Source organism: Bubalus kerabau, chromosome 2 (genome assembly GCF_029407905.1).
Source record: "Bubalus kerabau isolate K-KA32 ecotype Philippines breed swamp buffalo chromosome 2, PCC_UOA_SB_1v2, whole genome shotgun sequence".
Lineage (NCBI taxonomy): Eukaryota > Metazoa > Chordata > Mammalia > Artiodactyla > Bovidae > Bubalus > Bubalus kerabau.
This window is the reverse complement of record NC_073625.1, coordinates 124,725,945-124,752,739: the sequence shown is the minus strand read 5'-3', so window position 1 is coordinate 124,752,739 and position 26,795 is coordinate 124,725,945. Positions and strand designations below refer to the sequence as shown.

Here is a 26,795-nt window from a genome sequence, read left to right as displayed (position 1 = left end):
AGCAAGACATATCACTACCCTAACTCAGCAGGATCGAAGCCAGCCTTCTCTCCATCAGGACCTGCTCCTCCTCTGGGTGCTGGGAATGTAGCCTTCCACCCTTACCGAAACCTGCGGTGTTCCCGCAGATACTTAGTCCCTAAACTGTCCCCTTGGACTCCTTGCTCTTTGTTCCTCAAATCTAATCAATTATCAAGTGTTATTGATCTTAACACGTCATAGAGACTTGCTTGGTTTATCTCTGTGTTATGGCTGTCATTGCCCTGGGTTTCTTTAGTCTTTATATATTCATGCATCCATATATTCTGAGTTCAACACAGAAATTGGTTTTATATTTCCTATATGCTAGACAGCTACCTGGTGTTGGGGATGCTGATATGAACAAGAAAAAGTTGTACCTGCCCTCATGGGAAAAGATATACATTAAAAATTTTACATTAGAAAATACACCTAGTGTGACCACTGGAGTAAAACAGTGGAAGTGACAGGTTTCTCTGTCTTGTGACTCTCCTAAGATCCGGCAACACATTCTTGCTATATTTATTTATCTGTCTGTGTTGTTTTCCTTCTCGTATGTAAGTGATAAGTCACTCCAGTTGTGTTAGACTCTTTGGACCCTATGGACTGTAGCCTGCTAGGCTCCTCTGTCTATGGGATTCTCTAGGCAAGAATACTGGAGTAGGTTGCCATTTCCTTCTCCATGAGATCTTCCTGACGCAGGGATTGAACCCACGCCTCTCATGTTTCCTGCATTGGCAGGCAGGTTCTTTACCACTAGCGCCACCTGGGAAGCTTTCCTTCCCAAATGACATTAATGCCCTTTTTCATTATATACTCATTTCATGCCAATCACTCATTCTTCATTTATATATTCATGTGCTTTTCTGTCATGCCATGCTATTTATTGTCTCCATACTCTTGCTATTGTGGCTCTTTCTTCCTTTGTTACTTTCTTTTCCCCTTATAGCACCCAGTAGTTCTTCACTTGGTTAATTAGTGTTGCATGCATGCTCAGTCATGTCCAACTCTTTGTGACCCCATGGACCATGGCTCACCAAGCTCCTCTGTCCATAGGATTTTCCAGGCAAGAATACTAGCGTGGGTTGTCATTTCCTACTCCAGGGAATCATCCCAAACCAGGGATCAAACCTGCATTTCTTGAGTCTCTGCATTGGCAGGCAGATCATTAATGCAGGTTACAATACTTCTAAAAATCCTCACAGAACTATAACATGCTCCCCAGCTTTTCCACCCTCCCCTCCCCCCACCCATCAGGTACCTGTTGTATCTATTTAAGAGCATGATAGCACTAGATACTGATGAATTTAGTTGTGAACCCTTGGTTCTGTGATGCTGTGTGTGTGTGTGTGTGTGTGTGCTTAGTCGCTCAGTCATGTTCAACTCTCTGCGACCCCATGGACTGTAGCCCACTGTAAGCTTTTCTGTCTATGGGGTTTCCCAGGCAAGAATATTAGAGTGGGTTGCCATTTCCTTCTCCAGGGGATCTTCCTGAATCAGAGTTTGAACCTGAGTCTCCTACATTGGCAGGCAGATTCTTTACTGCTGTGCCACCTGGGACTTAGTATTTGTAGAATATCATCCTTGAGTTTAAGATCCCTGCTTTCCCTAACACACAGTCTTTGATTTATCTAATCTCTCCCATCCTTGTCTTGGGTAGAGGCTGCTTCTTATAAGCTGCAGTCCAGAGAAACGACTGTTAACCTGGGCTCCGTGGTCAGTACTGGGTTGTGTCAGATCTAGAACAGGCAGAAGAGACAGTTTCCATATGAATATTTTATTATGTGACCTAGAATATAAAGCTGAGTAGCCGTATCTCATGAGAAATATTACCACTCTGTGTTTTTCTTTGTCCAATTTGAAGATGGGGAAAGGACAAAATTTAAGGAACAATATCTCGTACATGTTGTAATGAACTAGAAAAGATGATAGAGACATTAAAAATTGGTTTTTGTAAACCCAGAATTTGACAGTTGATTTCCTGGATGTGTAGCAACAGTGATAGTCTGTTAGATGACGCGATGTTTTGCTGGTCCGGTTAGCCTACTGATGCCCTCCTACTTAGCGTCTCCTCATCCCACCCCTTTAAAAAAAGAGCAGGATTCTTGAGAACACAGAGTATCTGCTGTGGAGACATTGTGAGCAGCAGAGCAGCCCAAGGCTGTTGAGTAACACCTGCCTGCAGCTGGACTGAAGATGGGACTGGGTTCTGAGAAAGACTGTGCATTCTCCCTGTTGGAAAGACAGACATCATTTCGGGAAATATTCAATAAAAAGTTTTTGAGACACAGAGTCTCATTCATGGTGGGAGGGATTGAAGGGAGCTGTTTTCCCTCTTAAGGCTTGGCTCAGTCTGGAAGGATGCTATTTAATGTAACCCAGACTGATTATTTTGTTGATCATGTTTCAAAACCCCTGCCCTTTAAATGAGTTCCCAGAGTAAATTGAGTGCAATTGTGGGAAGTTTAACTTTAAAAAAAGTCTTATTATTTTTTTGAGATTGGAGGGAGAGATTGACAGGAGAGGATAAATGGAAACCTGCTCAAGGACTGAAAATTAAAAGAGGCTGGGGGTGGGGATGAATAGAGCAAAGAAAGACAAGGATTTGGGTCGGAAACTCTTGCTAAATGACTCATCCCGCAGGATAAATAAAACCTCACTCATCACTCCATCTTCCTTCTCTGTAGCGAAAGAAGCAAACAGTGGGGCCCTGGAAAAACATCAGCAACTTCTTGTAGCATCTGTAGGTGGGGAAGTCTTCCAAGCCACAGAGAGGGCTGTGAACGCGCTTACCGGGGCTCCAGTTTTTCTCAGCCAAATAGGAAGAACCTCCAAATTGACCTTGGAAAAACATACTCACTGAAGGAAAAAAATATTCTAAGCTCCCCCTCTGTATTTTTACTAGGAGATTTTTTTAAAAAAGAAACAAATAGATTGCTTTCCAGTTTTCCATGAAAAGAGTTTGAATACTCTCAGATTCACAGGGGTAGAATCCTTGAAGTGGGTTTTTGAAAGGCTGTAGAGAGGACTTAAGCCTTGTCCCTTGTTAATGAATGCAAGGTCATCCACACAGTACAACCGTATTCATATTAAAAAGCCGAAGGGGGAAGCATTCAAGCCACTCCTTTCTGCAAAGATTGCAATTAGCATTTTTATGAAGAACATAAACTCTCTGTGTATCAAAGATGCACTTTTATTACTCTGAAACTGGCTCGAATAAGCATCCCGCAAACGTTTGGCTCTTTCCCTTCAGAGAGGAGGCCAATTAAAACACAGTCTGTCTCCCTGCCAGCCTCAACCCACCCCTCAGTGGGGTAACAACAATACTGAGCTGTAGCATTGGCGCCCTCAAAAGTGGCTGTTCAGTTATTGGGCACCTGGAAGGAAAATAATAACTCCTTGGCTGTCATCACACACATACACACAAAAACAAAAACCCAAGGCTTATTTTACTTTTCCCTCCTCCCTCCAGCTATGAATTGCTTGGTTCAGAAGGATGATTTCACTTGCCACCGATTGTGTCAGCTGTTTCCCACCTCTGGAGCAGCAAGGCTCAGGGAGAATGGCATTTGACCATGTCTTGGTGCTGCCAGCATGCTTTTACAAATGGTATCGTGCTCCGGAAAGCAGCCTGTGTCAGTGAGCTGCTCCCTGGAGCAGCGACTCACAGCGGCACCATCCCTCTGTGGCCATCAACTGACTGTGCCTTTTCACATTGGTTCTTCAGGTGGTTTCTGATGGGACCACTGTGGATGCTCTATCATGATGTGGGGCGGAAAGTGGAAGGGACAGTGTCTGGCTGCTTTGGAGCCAAAGGCACCAGGCCAGGTTTTACCTCACTCAGTTGCTTCTATTAGTCAGCCAAATGGATCTTGCTAAAATATTTAGTCTCCATGTACACAATAAACAATCTTGAACCAGAATCAGGAAAAAGTATAAGTAAGCCCAATATTCCTTTCACTGGAAATGGTACCAAACATGGTGTAAGTAGATGATGCTCAGCAATGTTTCTGAAATAAAGGAATTAATACACCAAGGCTAGGACAGGAATACCTTCTACTAAAAGGCTTTTCTTTGGAAGGAATGATGCTAAAGCTGAAACTCCAGTATTTGGCCACTTTATTGGAAGAGTTGACTCATTGGAAAAGACTCTCATGCTGGGAGGGATTGAGGGCAGGAGGAGAAGGGGAAGACAGAGGATGAGATGGCTGGATGGCATCACTGACTCGATGGATGTGAGTCTGGATGAACTCCGGGAGTTGGTGATGGACAGGGAGGCCTGGCGTGCTGCGATACATGGGGTTGCAAAGAGTCGGACACGACTGAGCAACTGAACTGAACTGAACTGAACTGATACAATTTAATGGTATTTTCTTAGTGTACCTCTATCCATTTCCTCCACTTTCTCAAATATGATGAAATTCATTCCGGTGATTGCTACACTGATATTACTACTTCTAACAATGAGTCTTCCGGATTTCAGACATACAAGGGGCCTGACTTCACTTGAGAACAGTTGTTGTAATGTTTGTAGGTGTAACAGTTTTGATGCTTTTGGTTGCAGATAGGGAATAGCTCTCAAAACCAATCCAAATAACTCAGGTTTATTAATAAAATTTATTGATAAAATAAGATGTCCAGAGATTAGCAGTTCTGGAGTTGGATCAGCAATTTTTCAGTGTCAAAGGTTAAGGCCAATGTTCCTGGAATCTTTTTGTCTTTCATGCTTTCAAGTTGGCTGATATAGTTCTAAGCATCATCTGTCTGTCTGTCTGTTGCTCAGTCATTCCTGTCTCTTTGCAACCCCATGGAGTGTAGCACTCCAGGCTCCTCTGTCCACAGAAATCTCCAGACAAGAATACTGGAATGGGATGCCATCCCCTTCTCCAGGGGATCTTCCCAATCCAGGGGATCTTCCCAATCCAGGGGTCAAAACCACGTCTCCTGGGTCTCCTGCATTGCAGGCAGGTTTTTTTTTTTTTTACTGTCTGAGCCATCAGGGAAGCCCTCCAGGCCTCATATCTTCATAAAATAATGTCTAAAGCACAACATAAATATTTTTAAAAGATCTTAAAGATTTCCTGTTATACCTAACTTTTCATAACTGGGCCATATGCAAAACGGCACATTTCCATGATTGACTAGGGGCCATTGTATTAGTTCCCCAAGGTTGCCATAACAGAATGCCACCCATTACAAAGACAAGGTGGCTCAGACAACAAAAATGTATTTTCTCATGATTCTGGAGGCTAGACAGTCCAAGGTCACAATATCGGCAGAGCTATGGGGCTTTTTTTTTTGAGTCCTCTCTTCTGGGGTTGTATATGACTGTCTTCAATCTGTGCTTCATGTGTTCATGCCTCTATGTGTGTCTGTGTCTTAATCACCTCTTCTTATAAGGACACTGGTCATAAGGGACTAAGATCCACTATAATGCACTAACGACTTCATTTCAACTTGATTACCTCTTTGGATCCTATCACCAAACACAGTCACGTTCGGAGGTAATGAGGATTCAACATCGTCTGAGTTCTGAGGGGATAAAATTCAGTCCATAATATCCATCATGATTGATCCTTTGGGATTTGGCATATTACTGCTCAAACAACATTGAATTTGGTTAAGAAAGAAGGAAGAAGGACTGTAACAGGTATCCTCACTCATTAGCATTATTTTTTTTTTTCATGTGATGATACTTAAGATTCTTCCTTTCCCCAAATTTAACTAGTTTTGAAGAGGTCAATGTTAGAAATGATTCAGAGAAACTAAAGATCAGTGTGGTTGATCACCTCTGTCTCTAGCTATGTCCCTTGATACATGGCTAGCCACAATCCACTGAGAACACACACTTTTGTACTGTTGTTAGTGAAATAAATGGGTTTCCTAAACAAATGGTATAAGGATTTCTCTTAAGGAAGAAAATATCTTGGTTTAGAAAAATTTTTGACAAGATGTTTATTGGAAAAGTGATGGGCTACCAGGAGTCAGCACAATGAAAGGAAAAGCTAAACTTCTTTGAATAAATGACAAACAGGTATTCAAGAGCGTGAGAAGAAAAGCAGAAGAACAAGAGGAAAAAGACAAGATGTTAGAAGATAATATAAGGCTGAAGACCTCGGGAGAAAAGTGAACAGTGACAATATCCAATTGTGGGAGAATCAGAGGCTTTCTAGAACAAAGAGATCTGGTATTCAGCTTGAATATATGTTTGTTGATACGATGTAGTTCTTTCCTCAGTCACCTTCCTTTGATACTAAATACTCACCTATCTCAAGAGAGTAGAATAAAGAGGTGGGGCTGCAACACGTGGGATACGTCATGAACAAACTGGGAGAAAATCTGCAAATGGAACTGATTCAACTGAAGCAGGACTTCAGAAACACAGACATCCCTGAGTTCTAATCACTTCCTCCTGCCTCCAGGCAAGAACAGAAATCTGGGGAGACTGTTTCAATTTTTATAGAACACCGAAAGGGACATGGAAGTCAGGATGTAATTGACTCAATCTTATCTACATTTTAAGGGGCTTGGTGATCTCAGATGTATATATTGTAACTTCATTACTTTTCATAAATAATAGTCCAACCACATGTATATTATGAGTGATTTTAAAATGTTTCCCAATTTATTGTCCTTTATTTTCTGTCTTCAGCTTTTATTATATGATTATTGCATTCTGGGGAAAAACAGCACAAACAAAAAATATTTACTCTATTTATGTATTTAAAAGTTTATTTTGAGATAAATTGACTTGCAGTTGTAAAAAGCAATACAGAGATCGCATGTACCCTTTACCCAGTTTCTAGCTATGGTAACACCTTGCAAAACTATAGTACAATCTTACAACCAGAATTTTGACTTTCGTAGAGTTAAGAAACAGAAAATTCCCACAAGGATGCCTCTGGTTCTCCTTTTAGCCATACCGACTTCCTGCTTGCCTCTTTATCTCCTTAACTGCTGGCAGACATTAATCTGTTCTCTATTTCTACAGCATTTTAATTAGAGAATGTTATTTGAGTGGAATCATTCAGTATGTAACCTTGGGAAGCTCTCTTTTTTCACTTGGAACAATTTTCTGGGGAGTCATCCAGGTTGTTGCGTGTATCAGTAGGTTTGCTTCTTTTCATTGCTGAGTAATATTCCATGGTATGGATATACCATTGTTTGTTTAAATATTTATCTATTGAAAGATATCTGGTGTATTTCCAGTTATGGGACATTACCAAAAATGGTGCTTGGTATGAACAGAGTTGCATGTCCCCCAAAGTCATATGTTGTCCTAACCTGTAGTACCTCAGAATATAACTTTTTTTGAAGATAGAATCTTTATAAGAGTAACTAAGTTAAAATGAGGTCATTAAGATGGGCCCTGATCCAGTATGACTTTTCTTATAAAAGAGGTAAATTTACACATAGAGAGAGCACTATGTTAACATGAAGGCAGAGAGTGGGGCAATGCATCAAGTCAAGAAGCATCAAGAGTTGACAGCAAACCACAAGAAGCTGGGTTAGAGGCACAGAACAGAGTCGCTCTCATAACCTTCAGAAGGAAGCAACCCTGCTGACACCTTGGCCTTGGATTTCTGCCTCCCAAACTGTGAGACAATAAATTTTTGTTATGAAAGACACCCAGTTTGTGCTACTCTGTTATGGCAGCACTGGAAGCTAATACAATGTCATAAACATTTGTGTGTAAAGTTTTGAATGAATACAAGTCTTCATTTCTTTGGGATAAAGGCCCAGGAGTACAATTGCTGGTTCATATGTTAATTGCATGTTTAGTTTTGAAGGAAATGGCCAAGCTGTTTCCAGAGTATCTGTACCATTTTACATTTCCACCAGTAACACATGAGTGATCGAGTTTCGCTGTAGCTTCGCCAGCGTTTGGTGTGGTCACTACTTTTATTTAAGCCATTTTGATAGGTGCACAGTGATATCCCATTACAGTATTTGTTTATGTTTCTTAGCTAATCACAATGGATGTCTTTCCTGTGCTTGGTTGTTTGTTTTTACTGTTGGTTTGTGAGAGTTTTTATGTATCCTAGATAATAGACTTTTGTTGTGTATGTGGTTTGTGAATTTTTTTTTCCCAGCCTGTAGCTTGTTCTATCATATCCTAAATAGAGTCTTTTCTGAAGTAAGAGTTTAATTTTGATGAAGCCCACTTTATCATTTGTTTTCTCTTATGATCCTGCATCTACTGTCAATTATAAAAATTCTTGCCTACCTCAAGATACTGAGGACTTTTTCCCATTTTTAAAATAAAAGTTTTATAGTTTTCTATTTTACATTTAAGTCCATGATCCATTTGAGTTAATTTCTATATAAGATGTGAGGATTATATTGAAGTTAATTTTTTTTTTTTATGTAGATGTCTAGTTACTTCAGTATCTTATGTTGAAAAGAGTGTCTTTGCTTCATTGAATCGTTTTTGTACCTTTGTCAAAAATCAGTTGGGCATATTTTTGTGAATTTAATTCTTTGTTCCTTGTCTTGTTCTGTTTAGTTATGTGTTTATTCTTCCATCAATACCAAACTGAATTGATTACTGAAGGTATATACTAAGCCTTAATATCAAGTAGCATTATTTATATCACTTCATTTTCTTTTCTTCTCTGTCAATGCTGACTTCTATTAATGTATTTAGCCCATTTATATTTACTTTAATTATTGATACCTTGGGAGAAGGCAATGGCACCCCACTCCAGTACTGTTGCCTGGAAAATCCCATGGATGGAGGAGCCTGGTGGGCTGCAGTCCATGGGGTCACTAAGAGTCAGACACGACTGAGTGACTTCACTTTCACTTTCCACTTTCATGCATTGGAGAAGGAAATGGCAACCCACTCCAGTGTTCTTGCCTGGAGAACCCCAGGGACGGGGGAGCCTGGTGGGCTGCCGTCTCTGGGGTCGCACAGAGTCGGACACGAAGCGACTTGGCAGCAGCATTGATACCTTAGGATTAAGATTGCCCTTTTTATTGTTTGTTTATTATATTTTTTGTTTTTCTTGATGTCCTTTGGGTTACTTGAAAGTTTTGTTTTTAGAATTCCTTTTTGATTTTTCTATAGATTTTTTTCAATGTTATCTCTTTATATAGCTGTTTCAGTGGTTGCTCTAGGTTTTACATTGCAGGTACATAACCTACCACTGTTCACTGATGTCATTTTACCAGTTCAAGTGATATATGCAAATCTTACCTCCCATTGTATTTTTAGCCTTCTCCCACTTAAAATACAGATCTCTTAAACAAATTCTTTATATACCTTTAGATATATATCATATCATGTTATGATTTTTGCTTCAGTTTTCAAAAATAATTTAGAAAATAAGAATAATTTAGAAAAGAGGAGAAGGAAAGTTTATTTCTTAATGATTCATATTTTTTGTAGCCATGTTCTTTCTTTCTTCCTGGTATCCTAAGATTTCTTCTTTTATCTTTTTTTTTTTTTTTTTTTTTCATCAGAGAACTTTCATAACCATTCTGTCATGGAAAGTTTTCTGATTATAAGTCCTTTTCATTTTCTTGTTTCTGAGAATGTCTTGACTTTCCTTTTACTTTTAGGAGGTATTTTCACCAGAAATTGGGTTCTGAATTGACAGTTCTTTTACTTAAGCTAAAAAATATGCAACTTGCTCTGGCTTCCACAATTTCTGCTGATAAATTCAGCTATTTGAATGGTGTTTTTCACAGAGGGTTGTTTTTGTTTCTCTCTTGTTGCTTTCAAGTGTTTTTTTTTTTTTTTTGTATTTAATTTTTGTGACGGCTATGGTATGTCTTGCCGTGGATTTATTGGGATTTTCTCTCTTTGGGTTTGTTCAGCTTCTTTAATCTGGAGGTTTATGTGTTGTTTTGTGTTTTTCCATTTTCTTTGACAAGTTTAGGAAGTTTTCAGGCTTCATTCTTCAAGAATTTTTCAGCCTGACCTCATTTCTCTTTTTCTTCTAGAACTTCAGTTACGTAAATGCTAGGTCTTTTAGGCTTTGCTCATTTTTCTCAGTTTTTCTCTTCTGTTTAGGTTGAGTTATTTCTACTGTTATTCAAGTTCACTAATTAAACTATCTTCTCCATTTTGCTATTGAATCTATCCATTGAATTTTAAAATTTCAGTTATTGTACTTTTAAGAATTAAAATTATAACTTTTTTATATTTTCTATTTCTCACTGGTATCTGTTTTTTTTTTTTTTTTTTTTGCTGGCACTTTCTGTTTTTTCATGTGCTTCAGCTGTGTTTATAATTGTTCATTGAAGAATCTTTATGATGGCCACTTTACAATATTTGTCAGATAATTCTAACGTCACTGTCATCTCAGCGTTGGTATCTATTGATTGCCTTCTTTCATTCAATTTGAGATCTTCCTGGCACTTGGCATAAGTTTTTCTTTTTTTAATTGAAATTAGGACTTTTTGGTACTATGTTATGAGAAGCTGGATCTAACTCAAACCTTCTAATTTAGCTTTCTTTTTCTGACTCTACTTAGGTAGGGGGAGAGGTGGACACTGCAAGTTACTGTCACATGGGTTCCCAACCTGGTCTCCACTGATGCACAGTGGGTGGGCTCCTCATTACTGCTAGATAGAATTATGAGTTCTGGTTTGCTTTTCCTTCTTTTCTCTCTTTCTACCCAATTTCTTTAAACCATTTGAGAATAAGTTGCAAAATCCAACACTTTCATGTATATGTCCTGAAAGCAAAAATAGTCTTTTACATAGCCACAGTACATTATCAAAGCCAGGAAATTAATATTGATATGATATAATCTAATCTTATAGTTATCTATTGTTCTATTAAATTCTTTGCAGCACAAGAAAAAAATTAACTCAGACTTTTTTTTTTTGATCAATACCCTGATTCTTTTTCTTCATCTAACTCACCCTGATTCTCAATCTTTGAAGGTAATTTATAGTAAACTAGCCTAGAATCTTTTATTTGTATTTAACTGGATCTACATCTGTACCAAAGTTGTTAGGACAGGAAAACAGAATCAGTCTAAGCAATGCAGGAGTATGTTTTATATGCTATATAATTGCATATAATATTGAATTATGTAAAGAACATATAGAATTTGTGAATTCTACATAGACTGTAGAATAATACTTTAATATAAGAATTAGAGATTTTCTGGGAAAGGGAAGATTAGGAAGGGTACAGTTAAAATATCAGAGGAGCAGCATGAAACCCTAAAGTGAGTAGTTTCAAAAATTTCACCAAGAAACTGCTGTGACTTTTGAGTCACATGGAAAGCTCTGGGTGGCTATGTAACTTGCCTCTGGCCACTGGTATGGCTACCTTGACCTTCCAAATCATTTTTGCCTTTCAAAATCTCTTGTGAGTTTTTCTTCTTGGCAAACTCTATCTATAATTATATAACAAAGGGGATTCTTAGAAACGTAGCTAAGTTGCTTCTAAATCTCTCTGATGAGTGAATAGTTGCCCATAATAGGAGAAGTAATGGATGGAAAAACACCCAGTTAGCCAGACAATTTATCTTTCTGGAAAATTACTCAAACCTTTAGAAACACACATTGCCAACTTCCACCACTGAAACCATGATAGAGATAATTTGATCTCCCTTTCTCATCAGAATGTTGAATTTGTTTTTATTATTTTCATATTACCCAACTGATCACCTTAAATTATTATCTAAACTGGACATCTATAATTTCTAATCTGTGTCTTCATTTCTTTGTTTCTTCTCCCATTCCAATCTATTGATTTTTGTTGGAGCTACCAAGATTTTCTATGACCCTGATTTCATTCTTGGCTATAGTTTATTGGTCCATGGATGCCATATTACTCAAATTGGGAGAGTCAGGGTATTTTTTTATGTGGAAATGATTTATTGGTCTATGTATGGATCCTTTATCAGACTGTGTCATCAGAATTATTTTTAGAGTTTCTTGAAATGTCATTGAGGAAGATAGTAAGTCTTTGTCTCCTGGTGGAAAATTTAAGAAATCTTGGCAGCTCTTTTTCCTGTTATCTGCAACAAGCCAGTTTTCGGCAAGAGGAAAGAAAAGTGACACATACAAAAAAGAAAAAAAAAAGAGGGGTGTGGTCATGTTCAAGTCCTTAATTCTAGTTGTTCCAAAGTCCATCCTCATCTCTCCTCTTCTAATGGTTTGCTTACTTAAATCTTGTTATGTGTATGTGAAGCAGTTGCCATTCTCTTCCCCCATACCCCTCCTCCTCCTTCTTTCTTTTTTTTAAACTAAATTCATTCAAACCAAATTTCTGTCACTTGGAAACACGTATTATCGTAACATTGGAACAAATGCAGCATAACTCACAGTTGTGAGGCCTCTCAAACCACTTAGTTTAGGAATGTAGTCATTTGTCCTATTGGCAAATATTACCTCCACATTTTATAAAGGGATCTTTCAACAATCAGAGTCAATACTTCACGTTTAAATGCTATTAGTCTATGATGTAGATACTATATATGTACTCATATATATCTTTTTAATTGAAATTTCCTAACAAACAAAAAGGTAAAGCACTAGATAAAATTTGTTAATATGTTAAAGATGAGGAAAAAAAAGGAAAACTTTAGAGAAGTTAAGTGATGTCTTATAAGACATTCAAAAAGTAAGATCAGTTTTCACCTAAAGCACTTATGTGTAAATTGGAGGAAGGTACCTGCTCTTGGGCATGGCACTGAACCATGATGAGAAAAGCATGGACTGGATTTCAGACGTTGCTTGTCCTTACCAGATGCTTGTCCTTGCACAACCATTATATGGTTCCTGGCAGACTTTAGTGAATTTGAACTTTTGATCTTAAGTTCAGTTATTTCATTTTACCTTCAGCCATGCTACATCTATTTTTCATATTCACAAATGGCTTAATTATATGATATATCTCATTGTACTCATGCTCAGTCAGTCATGACAGACTCTTTGTGATCCCATGGACTGTAGCCCACCAGGCTCCTCTGTCCATGGAATTTTCCAGGCAAAATTACTGGAGTGGGTTGCTATCTAGAGCAAATGATAACTTCATCTGTCAGTATAGACTAGTATATGCTGTAGTAACAACTCCAAAATCATAGTAACTGAACATAGCAAAATTTTATCTAGTGCTTATTAAAATTCTACTGAAAGTCCAGGTGTTTCTCCAGGGCAACTTTCTCCCATGTGCTAACTCAGTATCTTAGGCTATTTAGACCTTAAGGTATCTCCATATAGTTTCCTGCTTCTATAATTCCCGTGGCAAAGGAAGAGCCAAGCTGTAGATTCAAGCTTCTGCAAGTAAGTGTTTCCACATGAAAACTATGCTTATTACCTCCACTCGTATTTCACGGTCAAATCAAATCACATAGCTCTGCCCAACTTCAAGAGGCAGATTAGTGCAATCCTCCATGAACTCAGAAGCAGAGGATACCTAGATAATGGTGAACAATAATAATAGTTACCATATGAACTCATGACTGTTCAGCTGGAGTTAATGATTAAGGCAGCTAAATATGATGCCTTTATAGTCTTGGATCAGAACACTATGAGTCAGTACTAAGGAAAATACTCTCTCTTTCTCTCTGTTTTTGCCATTACTTTGATCACTACAATTGGGAAAGTCAAACATAAATAGCATTATTGCTTTTTATTTTTCCCAGCATTGTAATTGTAGATAAACTATTTATCTTTTATATGATCGTTCTTTAGAGTTTGAAAATCTATTGTTGAAGCTACTGATAGAGCACTATTTATACCTTCTATCACAAAAGGTTGTTGTAATTGTTAAATGAAATAATGATTATGAAATAACTGGGAATACTTTAATATTTTAAGTTGTTATTATTTCCTTTTTCTACTTTCATCAGAAGCATGTCTGATGACTTTTCATTTGAAAGCTGATTGGATGATTCTTCAGAGGGATAAACTCACATTTCCAGATAATCTAAAGTCCTCTCTTGGCAACAAACTTCCATAAACATATATTTATTCAGTGAAAGACCTAGTTAAGTGTGGCGGGGCGGAATAGGCCTGGAGGAGAAGGTAAGGGTGATCAGGAGAAGTTGGTGATAAGGATGTGGCTCAAATGGAAAAATACAGCATACTATAGCATAAATGTAAGCCTGCTGAAATCTGCTCTGTGATTCTCTTTAATAACGGAGTCGAGAGGTGTTAATGAGCATGACACAGGGCACACTGCCATCAAGTGAATTAGTCATAGCTTGATTCTTTTATGTGCCTCGTCTAATGGCAAACATTACCCAGCAATCACAGCCGCAGCACTCTCAGATGGAGCAGAAGGTGTGGAAGGGAGTAATGAGGCTGCCTAAAAACTGTTTTACAGAGCCCTGCACCAATTCACAACAGATAATAGAACTCAAAGCCAGACAGATAATAGAAGCGACAGCCATTTATTGCTAAGAGACTGTCTGAATATATGTGCGTAAAACAGCCCGCTCCAAGTTCTTTAATCACATTTCCCAAGAAAAAGTGGCAAAAAAGAAAGCCACGTGGCAGGCTACTTCCATTAGTGTATTCTAACTGAGTATAAAAAAGAGGAATGAGTAGATACGAAGAAAAAGAATACTGACGGAGACTGCAGATCAGAAGCAGAGCCTGGCTGTTTGAATCCTGCAAACTGGGACATGGTCTCCTTGTGGGTAGGGCAGGGTGTTGGAAAAAGATCTTGTCCTGGAGTTCTTTGATATTTGGCATTATTAAAAAAAAAATCCCAGTTTACAATTCTTTGATTCCTGAAAGAGATGATGGCTCATTCAGACCCAATTCTCTCTTACTTCAATTTTAGCACTTTTTTTCTTTAACATTGTAGATAGTGAATGGGGACAAATGTCTTTGGAAAAAGTCTAGGAGATGAAACTCATGGTTTTCCATACATTTTTGTAATGACTGGCAGTTTTGTCTTTTGCCAAAAGATTTCTAAAATGACCCCAAAAGGAAGCATAATACAAGGTACCTTCCAAATATAATGTGAAATTCGGACACTTTGTATTCCATACTTTTCCGCCTCCATCTGGCAATTGTGTGTTTTGTTCTAGTGCCATATTTTAAGAGGGACAATAACCAGATGGCATGCCTCCAAAAGAAGATGTCCAAAATGCCACTGGAATGTAAAACCTTTTCAAATGCTTGGGCCTGGAGAAGAATTTGACATGGGGAGGATTATGAGTGAGTAGTTTGACACTAATGTTCAAGTAGCTGATTACTTTCATGTGAAGGAGAAAGTGAATATATTCTGTAAAACTTTAGAGAGCTGAAAAGGATGAATAGAGTGAAGTAGAATTTGGTGGACCTCATGAAATTAAAAGACTCTTACTCCTTGGAAGGAAAGTTATGACCAACCTAGATAGCATATTGAAAAGCAGAGACATTACTTTGCCAACAAAGGTTCGTCTAGTCAAGGCTATGGTTTTTCCTGTGGTCATGTATGGATGTGAGAGTTGGACTGTGAAGGAGGCTGAGCGAGGAAGAATTGATGCTTTTGAACTGTGGTGTTGGAGAAGACTCTTGAGAGTCCCTTGGACTGCAAGGAGATCCAACAAGTCCATTCTAAAGGAGATCAGCCCTGGGATTTCCTTGGAAGGAATGATGCTAAAGCTGAAACTCCAGTATTTTGGCCACCTCATGCGAAGAGTTGACTCATTGGAAAAGACTCTGACGCTGGGAGGGATTGGGGGCAAGAGGAGAAGGGGACGACAGAGGATGAGATGGCTGGATGGCATCACTGACTGGATGGACGTGAGTCTGAGTGAACTCCGGGAGTTGGTGATGGACAGGGAGGCCTGGCGTGCTGTGATTCATGGGGTTGCAAAGAGTTGGACACAACTGAGCGACTGATCTGATCTGATCTGATCTGAACCTAATTATAAGAAATGATTTGGCAGTGATTAAATCTGTCTAGGAATTACATGAACTGTCTGGAGGAGTAGTGAGCTCCCTGTCAGTGGATATGTTCAAGCAGAAACCAAGTAACCAGTTATCAGGGATATTGCAGAGAAAAGTTAAGTTGGTGTTTTAAGTGATGTGAAGTCCACTTGCATTGGAGAAGGAAATGGCAACCCACTCCAGTGTTCTTGCCGGGAGAATCCCAGGGATGGGGGAGCCTGGTGGGCTGCTGTCTACGGGGTCGCACAGAGTCGGACACGACTGAAGTGACTTAGCAGCAGCAGCAGCCACTTGAATTCACAGGTCTGTGAAGGGCTTCTTGTTACTAGTCTCCTCCCGGAAGTTCTTGATACATTGTAAACTGGCACCCAGGAGTTGAGCAAGGATGGAAAAATGGAAACTTTAAAGTCTGCTTGAAATAATTTTTCTTTTCTTCTAAAGTCAGAAAGTCTTCAATATTTATATTATCATGACTATAGAAACAGGATTTTTTGTTGAGATAAATAGTAAATCACAATCCCTTGAGATTTTGTACAATTCTTTTGTTTTCCTGGAGTTAATGATTGCCTTATTAATTTTCTGTATTTTAAAGTACATGTATCTAATTAATCCCCATGTGCTCTAATAGCTTCATAAGATACTTTTCACTATTATTTTGGGGCTTCCTTGGTGGTTCAGACAGTAAAGAACCTGCCTGCAATGCAGTAGACTTGGGTTTAATCCCTGGGTCAGAAAGATCCCCTGGAGGAGGAAATGGCAACCCACTCCAGTATTCTTGCTTGGAGAAATCCATTTGCTATGCTATGTTAAGTCACTTCAGTCGTGTCTGACTCTGTGCGACCCCATAGACAGCAGCCCACCAGGCTCCCCCGTCCCTGGGATTCTCCAGGCAAGAACACTGGAGTGGGTTGCCATGTCCTTCTCCAATGCAGGAAGTAAAAAGTGAAAGTGAAGTTGCTCAGTCGTGTCCGACTCTTAGCAACCCCATGGACTGCAGCCTACCAGGCTCCTCCGTCCATGGTATTTTCCAGGCAAGAGTATTGGAGTGGGGTGCCATTGCCTTCTCTGAGAAATCCATTTACATGCAGCCAAATGCTCTAGGTCATCCACCAAGTCCACATGTAACAGTTAAGTACCCAAAACTGTTAGTTTTGAATCCAGCATTTATTCTGTCATTCTCTTTTACTAATAGGAGCCTAATATTTGTTTAGGGCAGCAATACGTATATCTTAAAAATTATTTACTAGCCTCTCTTGCAGCAAATATTGGTCATACAATACTAAAGATCCATGAGATACTTCTCCCTCTCTCTATTCTCTCTTTTTACCTCTTTCCTTCTTGAATATGCTGACGTTATAAAGGGATCAGGCAGTCTTTATATGACATAAAGCAATCATGAGAATAAAATTATACAAGGAAAAGAAGAATAGAAAGAGACTAGGATATTAATGGCATTACAAAACCCAGTCCAAGACTTAGCTTCAGATTTTTGGTTAAATATGGGGAAAAAAAACACATCTACTTGATTTGATCACTTTGATCAGGTTTCTAAGATATTCAGATAAATGTAACCTTAACTGAAATCAATGCCATTTCAAATCAGTGAATTTCTCAACAAATTATGTTGGGACATGTACCCTGTCATTTGGGAAAAAACGAAGTAGAACCTTTACTTCACTTTTTACACCAAAATTAGATGGAGTAGCAAATGTTAAAAAATAAATGTTTTTTAGGAAAAAAATGCAACATTTTGTAAAATATAATCTTGGATTATAGAAGCTTTGGCTCAATATTTCCTGAACTTCTGAAATAAAATGACCACTAAATTTAACCACATAAAATTAAGAAAATTTTATACAGATACTCAAATAAGACAGATGACTATTTGGTAGGAAAATGGTTGCCACACTGAATGGTAAATCTAATATCCTTAATATATAAAGAGTTCTTTAATAGCAACAAGAAAAAATTCTCAGACTGATAGAAAATTTGGCAAAGGAAACAGACAATTTCATGAAAAAGGAAAAACAACTGAGAAAAATCTTTCACAAAACAGAATACATAAGTAAATAAAATAAAAAAGAAACAAGCAGACTTAATGGAAGAAGCCAAGGTGAAATATTAAAAATAATTTCCTCAGAGAGATAAGACAAAATAAAGCATCTGGGAAATAAGAAAAAGTTGTTTCATATATTTAAAGACAAAATACACATAAATAATCAGAGACTAAAACAAAGTTTTTGAGAAATTAAAAATATGACAATAAAAATGTCTGGAAAATTGTTGAAATATGAAATTAAGGAAGTAAGCCAGTAATTAGAATAAAAAGACAGAGATCATCAATGCAAGAGAAAACAAAACAAAAAAATTTAGAAGATGAAACCATAAACTCTAAATCCAAAAACTGGGAACTCCAGAAAGACCAGAGTAAACAGTGGATAAGAAATTATTCAAGTAACAATTTTGTCAAATCTCCTTTGATCCAAAAGACATGACCCTTGAGAATGGAAGTATACTTGTGGTGTGTATTACAAGTGAAAAAGACCCTGAACATCAGGGACAGACAGCAGTTTCTAAAAGCTGATAGGTGATAGAAAATGTCACATACAAGGGATCAGAAATCAAAATGGTATATCCATCTATTCCTATTTCTGATTTTATTATACAGTTTAATCTGGAAAGAATGTTGGAATTTATCAAATACATTTGCAACAATCTTAAACTCAGAAAAGGTGGTCTTGCTGGCATCTCTTAGCTATGAGCACTGAGGGACTTGGTGTGAGAGGGCAGATTAATTGGCATGAATTCCATATTGCTGGAAACATAACTCAAAGGAATTAAGGTTCATCAATGCCAGTTCTATATGCTTTTTAATTCAGATCATTTATGTTTTTTCTCTTTAACCCTTTCTCCATTCTTTATTTTTTTTTCTTGCCAAAACATCTTCAAGATTTGGCATAGGTAGGAGAATCTCTAGGCTGAGAAGCACCAATTTTGTTTCATTATATGTCACTTTTCCCCTGGGGCTCTCTCGCTGTAATCACACTGACACCATCAGGTGGTCCCCTTTAAGCACTCTTAATTTCTGTAAGTTGGAGAAGGCAATGGCAACCCACTCCAGTACTCTTGCCTGGAAAATCCCATGGACGAAGGAGCCTGGTGGGCTGCAGTCCATGGGGTCGCTAAGAGTTGGACATGACTGAGCGACTTCACTCTCACTTTTCACTTTCCTGCATTGGAGAAGGAAATGGCAACCCACTCCAGTGTTCTTGCCTGGAGAATCCCAGGGACGGGGGAGCCTCATGGGCTGACGTCTTTGGGGTCACACAGAGTCGGACACGACTGAAGTGACTTAGCAGCAGCAGCAGCAATTTCTGTAAGTGCACAGAGTTGTTCCTGGGATTTTTAAATTTATCAAAATCCGAGGAAAGTTATAGGGAAATCACATCAGAGATAAGAAAAATATAAAGTTTTATTTAGGAAGTAGAGGGCAAAGTTCTGATTTTAGGGTGACCAGTTATCATAGTTTGTCAGAAGCTGAGGTGGTTTCTGGGACATGGGGATTTCAGTTTTAAAACTGGGACAGTTTCAGGTAAACTGGGATGTGTTGGTCACCCTAGATTTCACTCAATTAGTTCACTGTGTAAGATGCTTAGCCTCCAGCCTCAAAGAAGTAGCACAGGCTTTCAGGTTCTTGAAAACAATCCTTATTTTTCTACTTCCTGGTAATATATCCAGGGAAGGAACATCTGAATGACTATAATCCAGGACTGATCTCCTCTGCATCTTGTTGCCTATGTCATCACCTCTAAAGAGGGAGACTTCTGCAGATGAACTACAGTTCATCTAGAATCTTCCTGGCCTCCTCACACCATCACCTCCCCGCTGCCACCCCTCCAGTGTCCGGTTTGAGCTGTATGATTCTTCTTCTGCCCCTAGAGATAAACCCTTTCTCTATACATTGAGATTTAACTTTACTCTCAGAGGCTGTAATATAATATAAAAATATATTTGGTCTTTGTCTCAGTTCCTGGGTGAAAGTGAAGTGTTAGACACTCAGTTGTGTCCAATTCTTTGCAACCCTATGGACTATAGCCCACCGGGCTCCTCTGTCCATGGAATTCTCCAGGCAAGAATACTGGATTGGGTAGCCATTTCCTCCTCCAGGGGATCATCTCAACTCAGGGATTGAACCTGGGAATCCTACATTGCAGGCAGATTCTTTACCATCTGAGCTACTGGGTACAGAGCTTCTAAAACCCATGCAATTTCCTGATGATAGAAATGTCTTTAATTTATTCATAACACTTGAGTTCATGATAATGGAGAGATTTAGGATAGGGCTCCTAAATAGCTTAAGGATGGGACTGGTTATAAGAAAGACCAAGAAAAGAGAGGGTTGGAACTTTCAGCTTCACCCATGAACCTCCAGGTACGGTAGGGTGGGGTTGGAGATTGGGCTCTATAAACATTTTTAACAATACTATTCAGAAAGCTTTCAGGTTGGTGAAAGCAACAAGGTGCTGGGAGGGTGATGTGCCTAGAGAAAGTCTGAAGCTCTGTGCCCCCACCCCACCCTTCCACTTGGCTGCTCCTGAGTTGTTTTATTCATCCCTTCCACTTGGCTGTTCCTGAGTTGTATATTTTATAACAAATTGACAATAGTAAGTGAAGAATTTTCTTGTATCCTGTATGCTATCCTAGCAAACTTGTAGGGGGATGGGGTTTGGGGGGTATTATTGTTGTTCAATCACAAAGTCATGTCCAACTCTTTGTGATCCCATGGACTGCAGCATGCCAGCTTCCCTGTCCTTCACTATGCCCTAGAGTTTGCTCAAATTCATGTCCATTGAGTCAGTGATGTCATCCAACCATCTCATCCTCTGTTACTCCCTTTTCCTCCTGCCCTCAATCTTTCCCAGCATCAGGGTCTTTTCTAATGAGTCAGTTCTTCGTATCAGGTGGCGAAAGTATTGAAGCTTCAGCATCAGTCCTACCAATGAATATTCAGGGTTAATTTCCTTTAGGATTGATGAGTTTGATCCAAGGGACTGGTGGGTGGGGTAGTAAGGGGAATCCTTAACCTTGTAACCAAGTTAGACAGAAGTTTGGGTAACTTGAGGATCTCATGTCTATGGCTGGCAACTCAAGTGGGGACAGTCTATTGAGACTGAGCCCTTAAAGCTAACTTGCAGTAGTTATTGTTAGAATTGAAATCTAAGACATCCAGTTGGTGTCAGAATTGGTTAGTATGAGGGGGGAACAAAAAAGCGCACATTTGGTGTCAGAAGTGTTGTTCGTGAGAACAATTCAGGAATAAACAAAAACATTTATAGTCACTAACATTCATTCATTCACTCATTTGATCAGCTAAATATGTATGGATTTTTTACTATGTGCCAGACACTATTTTAGGTTCTAGGGGTTTGATGGTTTAAAATAGATAGATAGATATTGCTATAAAACTTACATTCTTGTGGGAGTAGACAATCAACACATACATGAAGTACAAAACTGAGGAGGTAGAATGTGAGCTGGAAATATGAGGAGGAGGAAGTCTTGAGAAGATTTAGGGAAAGGATGTGTGTATATAAAGATTGCTAAATAGAAAGGAGCTTCCCAGGTGGCTCAGTGGTAAAGAATCTGCCTGCAATGCAGAAGATGCAGGAAATGCAGTTTCGAACCCTGGGTCAGGAAGATTCCCTTAAGGAGGGCATGGGAACCCACTCTAGTATTCTTGCCTGGAGAATCCCATGGACAGAGGAGCCTGGCGGGCTACCGTTCATGAGGTCACAAAGAGTAGGACAGGACTGAAGCAACTGAGCACGCACATCCACATTGCTATCTGCCATCACTCCTCTGGGGAATAGGAGAAATTATTAGACTAGATTTACGAGTGACTCTTACCACCTGATTCTTGCCCCAGATTCAATGTGCTCACATTTTTATCTGAGCAAAATTTAGTGAAAATAAACATTATTAGTGAAGCCCACAAAGAGAACTGATGCTTCTGAAGAGTTGAAGGAAGACAGACTATTGCGATGTGTATGAACACCAGGTTTTCTTTATGTACATTTTAAAATTTGCTATTTTTTAGAAATAGTAATACATTTTTGCATAATGGTAGTGACACAGTAATATGTTTCAAAAATCCATACAGTGTTAACAGATATAAACTGAAAACTTGGCTCCCACCCTGTCTCTATTCACTCTGTTTTCACTTGCTCACTGCATTTATCATTTTACTGTTTATTTTTAAAATGACAAGTAAACATAAATGCATATTCTTATTTTTTCTTTCTTTTTTTAAACATACTGGGTAGTTATAGCAGAAACCAGTAATGCTCACCAACATTCGTCTCTCTTCCATCTAAGAAAGACTTTGAGTGTGTGTATTTGCATGAGAAACTGACAAGAAACAGATAGAATATAAACCCATCAAACTTTCTAGTGCATTGTAATGTGAGAGAAACTAAGATCCAGGACTGAAAATGCTCTTCTCTTTTCTTCAGGGTTTTCATATTTATATCCAGCAGAAAATTGGCTGTGAAATTGAGATTGCTCCAAAAAAGCACAAACATTCACTTTATATAGGGTCAGAGGTAGTGGACGAGGAAGAACATCACAGGAGGGAATCAGCAGCCATAGAAGCAAAGAGACAGGAGAGCTCCTCCAAGGGCAGCATCAATGTCTAGTCAACTAATTCCCCACCCTTATAGTAGGAGGCTTTCAAAATGGCTTCCTAGAGGGACTTAGGAATTTATATAGACCCACCACTACTGCATGTCTCTCATTCTTTCTTCTGAATATTTCTGTTGTAGGGCTTCCCAAGTGGCTCAGTGGTAAAGGATTCACCTGCCAATGCAGGAGATGCAAGAGACATGGGTTTGATCCCTGGATTGGGAAGATTCCTTGGAGGAGGAAATGGCAACCCACTCCTAAATTCTTGCCTGGGAAACTCCATGGACAGAGGAGCCTGGTCCTCTGCGACAGTTTACGGGATTGCAAAGAGTTGGACACAACCGACCATACACAAAACAAAAAACATTTCTATTTTGGTTATCCTTCCTTATTCCATCATTATACATTCCATGAAGCTCATAGGTTGCTGGACCATAAATACATGTACCCAAATTGGATGGAGAAGATTGATTCAGACATCTTGGACTTTGAGTCTGGTGCCGTGATTGGATAGAACTTTGTGTTGGATGCTTAAGGGAGGATGTAAGTGTGTTCAGTATGTTGAAAAAAATGAGTGACCTGGAAATTTGATGGCCAGGACAGCACATTGTGGTAGAATCCGCTAGTGCTCTCTACTATTGACTTATTCTCCTCTTCCTGACTGTACAAATAAATGTTTCTCATTTTCCCTGTGGTTCAGAATGACTGAGTTACAACCAATGGAGTAAGAAGTGATGTGTCCATTTCCCGGCTTGGCCCTTAGAAACATTTTTTTGTTGATTCTGTCTCTCCCAGCACTCACCCTCTGGCTGAATGATGAAGACCCAGAGTGTAGAGAAGGGAAGAGTCACAGTATCCATGGAGCCCTCAATGGCTGCATGTAGCAGAGCTCTTCAGGAACCTGCTCTTCAGATTTCCTTTTGAGCCAGCTGGTAAAGCTTCTGCCTCTTCATCCAGTCACATTACCTCCTTAGATGCTTCCTCAGAGGCCAGTGCTCATGTGCAAATACATGTACCACTAGAAGTCTGGAGCTGGTAACTTGCCCTTGGAAGCTTTCTCTACCTATTCTGGCCTACCTTGCTCTATTTCTCTCTCTCTGGAATTTGAAGCCAACACCCTGCCAAATACTTTACAGTCCATTTCAGAGTTGTACATCTGTTCTTACTCATCAGATCATAAACTGCTAGAATACATAGATCTTTCATCATCTTGGTGTCCAGAAATGTCTGATGCACAGTGGGGTCTCGTCTTAATTGATTATCAGTTTACTAGTGGAACAGATGAGAGGTGATTGGGAAGCTAGGGTGAGGAATCTTCCAATCAAGTTCTGAGGCTGAACTTTCGACTCTCTTCAGAGCTCTCCAGGGGTATTTTGAGGCATACTCCAAGAAAAATTGTAAATCGAGAGGAAATTACCATTTTTACTGATGATTCAGCCAAAGTTGAGTGTCTATTAATTGGGGAAAATCCTGCTGACAGCTTTGCTTTTTTGGACTTTTAAGCATTAGTGATTGTATAAGGAAGATAAATCAGCTGGGAGTTATGTTCTCTTATTTTAAGAAGTATTTCTGGACATGAGCACTTGGCTAAGGAGATTTACTTTGGGTTGGGAAGGAAATTCCCTTTATATATTGTCTTTTTATAAATAAGTCATCTAATTATCTTCTCAGGGTATTTTTGTTACTTTTAAAAGATCTATAGTAGAAGGAAATTTTAAACATAGGTCTATATAAACAAATCATTAATAAACTAATTAGTTCAATTTATTCAGCTTTAATTGGCCACCTATTAAATTAAAGTCAGTGTACCAAATACAATGACACACGCAACAGTGAATGGAATCATGTGCAAAATGGAAAGAATCCTGGATAAGGAGCAGCAGCAACAACAACAGTATTATTAGTAATGGTAATGGTAGCTGCCATTACTGAGTACTTATTAATTCCAGGAGCATTAATTAGATTGTCTCTAATTCTGAAAGCAATCTTAAAAGGTAAGTACTTACTAGTATTCCTATTTTTATGGTTGAAGAAACAAAAATTCTGAGAGTTTGAATGACTTGTTCAAGTTTACAAAACTATCAACAGAATCTTTTTTTGGCATTAAAATATTTATATTTAGAAATAGCCAGTTGGATACAGTCTAGATGATCCCAGTTTTGTTAGTAATATCTAAAGCATCATAGTCAGGAATTGTCAAACATTTGCCTTCTTCTCTCCATCAGGTCTGATCTCGGAGGGTGTTGGCCTTGGCCATGTCAATGTCATGTAGCTTCTTCACAGCGTGTTTGATCGGGTGCTTGTTGACGTTGACATCCACAATGAAGGCAAGTATGCGCTAGTCATCTATCTTCTGCATTCCCCCTACCAGGTAAATTTGAATACAACTCTCTCCGAATCCATATGTAGTTTCCCACTTCCACTAAACATACTTTCTTGCAATCATGAGATCTAGATTCAAATTTAAACTTTGCCTCTTAATGTGCAGTAATCTTGTGGAGTCATAGTTTTCTTAACATCCATGAGATGATCTTCATGGCTCCATCTGTCTCCCAGGAGATGTTCCAATCAAAGGGTCCAGTGGATGTGAAAGGGATTGTAAGCTGTAAAGTACCATGCACATGTAAATGATAACAATAATAATAAGTAGTAATATTTACAGCAACTATTCTCCCATTGCTTATGCTCTAGAATCCAAAAATCTGAAATAGAACATGTAATATAGTAGTGTGAAAAATGCCACAGGATGCAATACAGATACAGGGAGGAGTGAGAGGTGTCCAGATGGTGAGATCTCCCTGTTGGGATATCAGGAAGGTAATAAACATGTGGATATGAGCTCTAGGGGAGCAGCCATGACTCTATTCAACATCAGAAACAGGCTAAGGAGGAATATTCTGCAGCAGATAAATACACTTCAACAATTTAATAGACCTCTAAAGACCACTGGCATTAGAATCATCATAGCCCATTTTTCAAAAATGTAGTAATTGCCTGATATGTCTTAGAGTCTCTAAATCAGAGGTCAGTAAACCATAGCCTGTGGGTTGAGTGTGCCTGTTTTTGCAAATAAAGTTTTTTCAGAATACAGCCATGTCCATTACTTACATATTTTCTATGATTTCTTCTCTTGCTATAATAGTACAAGTAGAGTGTGTGCTACAGAGACTATGACTTGAGAAGTCTAAAATATTTACTTTCTGGCTCTTTAAAGAAAATGTTTAAAGATTCCTGCTCTAAATGAAGACAGCAGCCACTGGTTAAATAAGCAACTCGTTAAGTATGTATCTGCACATGTGTAAGTAGGAAGAGGGGGCAGCGAGGGGAAGTCAGGGTACTGTATGTTTTTTCATTCACTGTCCATGGGACCTGGATGGTTGGCCATTAGTCACTAGGGAAGGTAGTACACTGTGATCAGTGGTTTTCAAGCTTGGCTGCATATTAGAGTCACCTGGGGAATCTTAAAATTCTTGATATGCAGGCCATACTCCATACAAATTAAATCAGAATCTCTTGGGGGTGTGACTGGACACTGGTAATTATTAAAGCTTTATAGGTGATTCCAATGCACAGCCAAGGTTGAGAATAATTAACGTAGTGGAAATAACCCTGGCCTAGGTTTCTGAAATATAGTTCAACCCAAGCTCTGGCACTATTCTTTTAACTAGATAGTGGAATGTCTCAATGAGAAGTTAATTGGTATCCTATGCCTTCCTCTTTCTAAAGCAAGAATTTTTACTGTCTTCCTTGGGCTAGGAGGATATCTAGGAGGCTCTAAAGTAAACATTCTTGCTTTGGGTTTGCTCTTTGCTATCAGATATTGTTCTTGCTCCAAGCATGATGGAAAGCAGGGTTTATGGACTCGTCGTTCAGTCGTGTCTGACTCTTTGTGACCCCATGAATTGTAGCACACCAGGCCTCCCTGTCCATCACCAACTCCCAGAGTTCACCCAAACTCTTGTCCATCAAGTCGGTGATGCCATCCAGCCACCTCATCCTCTGTCATCCCCTTCTCCTCCTGCCCCCAATCCCTCCCAGCATCAGGGTCTTTTCCAATGACTCATCTCTTCGTATGAGGTGGCCAAAGTATTGGAGTTTCAGCCTCAGCATCAGTCCTTCCAATGAACACCCAGGACTGGTCTCATTTAGGATGGACTCGTTGGATCTCCTTGCAAGGCATCAAATGAGTATGGTAAAGGGAAGAGTGATGGGGCAAGTTCATTTGGAATTTAATATGTGCT

At 39.0% G+C, this 26,795-nt stretch overlaps 1 protein-coding gene across 7 annotated transcripts in view; it reads left to right on the top strand.

Annotated features, from left to right (window-relative positions):
- Positions 1–26,795, top strand: part of TPRG1 (tumor protein p63 regulated 1) — a 363,442-nt gene that overhangs the window by 22,928 nt on the left and 313,719 nt on the right. For 6 of the 7 annotated variants that reach the window (XR_008710456.1, XM_055568727.1, XM_055568733.1 and 3 more), the window contains exon 2: positions 24,780–24,925. The gene's annotated coding sequence lies outside the window, so the exon portion shown is untranslated. Of the gene's footprint in view, positions 1–22,694; positions 23,098–24,779; positions 24,926–26,795 lie in introns of all 7 variants that reach the window. The other variant, XM_055568726.1, reaches the window with a different exon arrangement.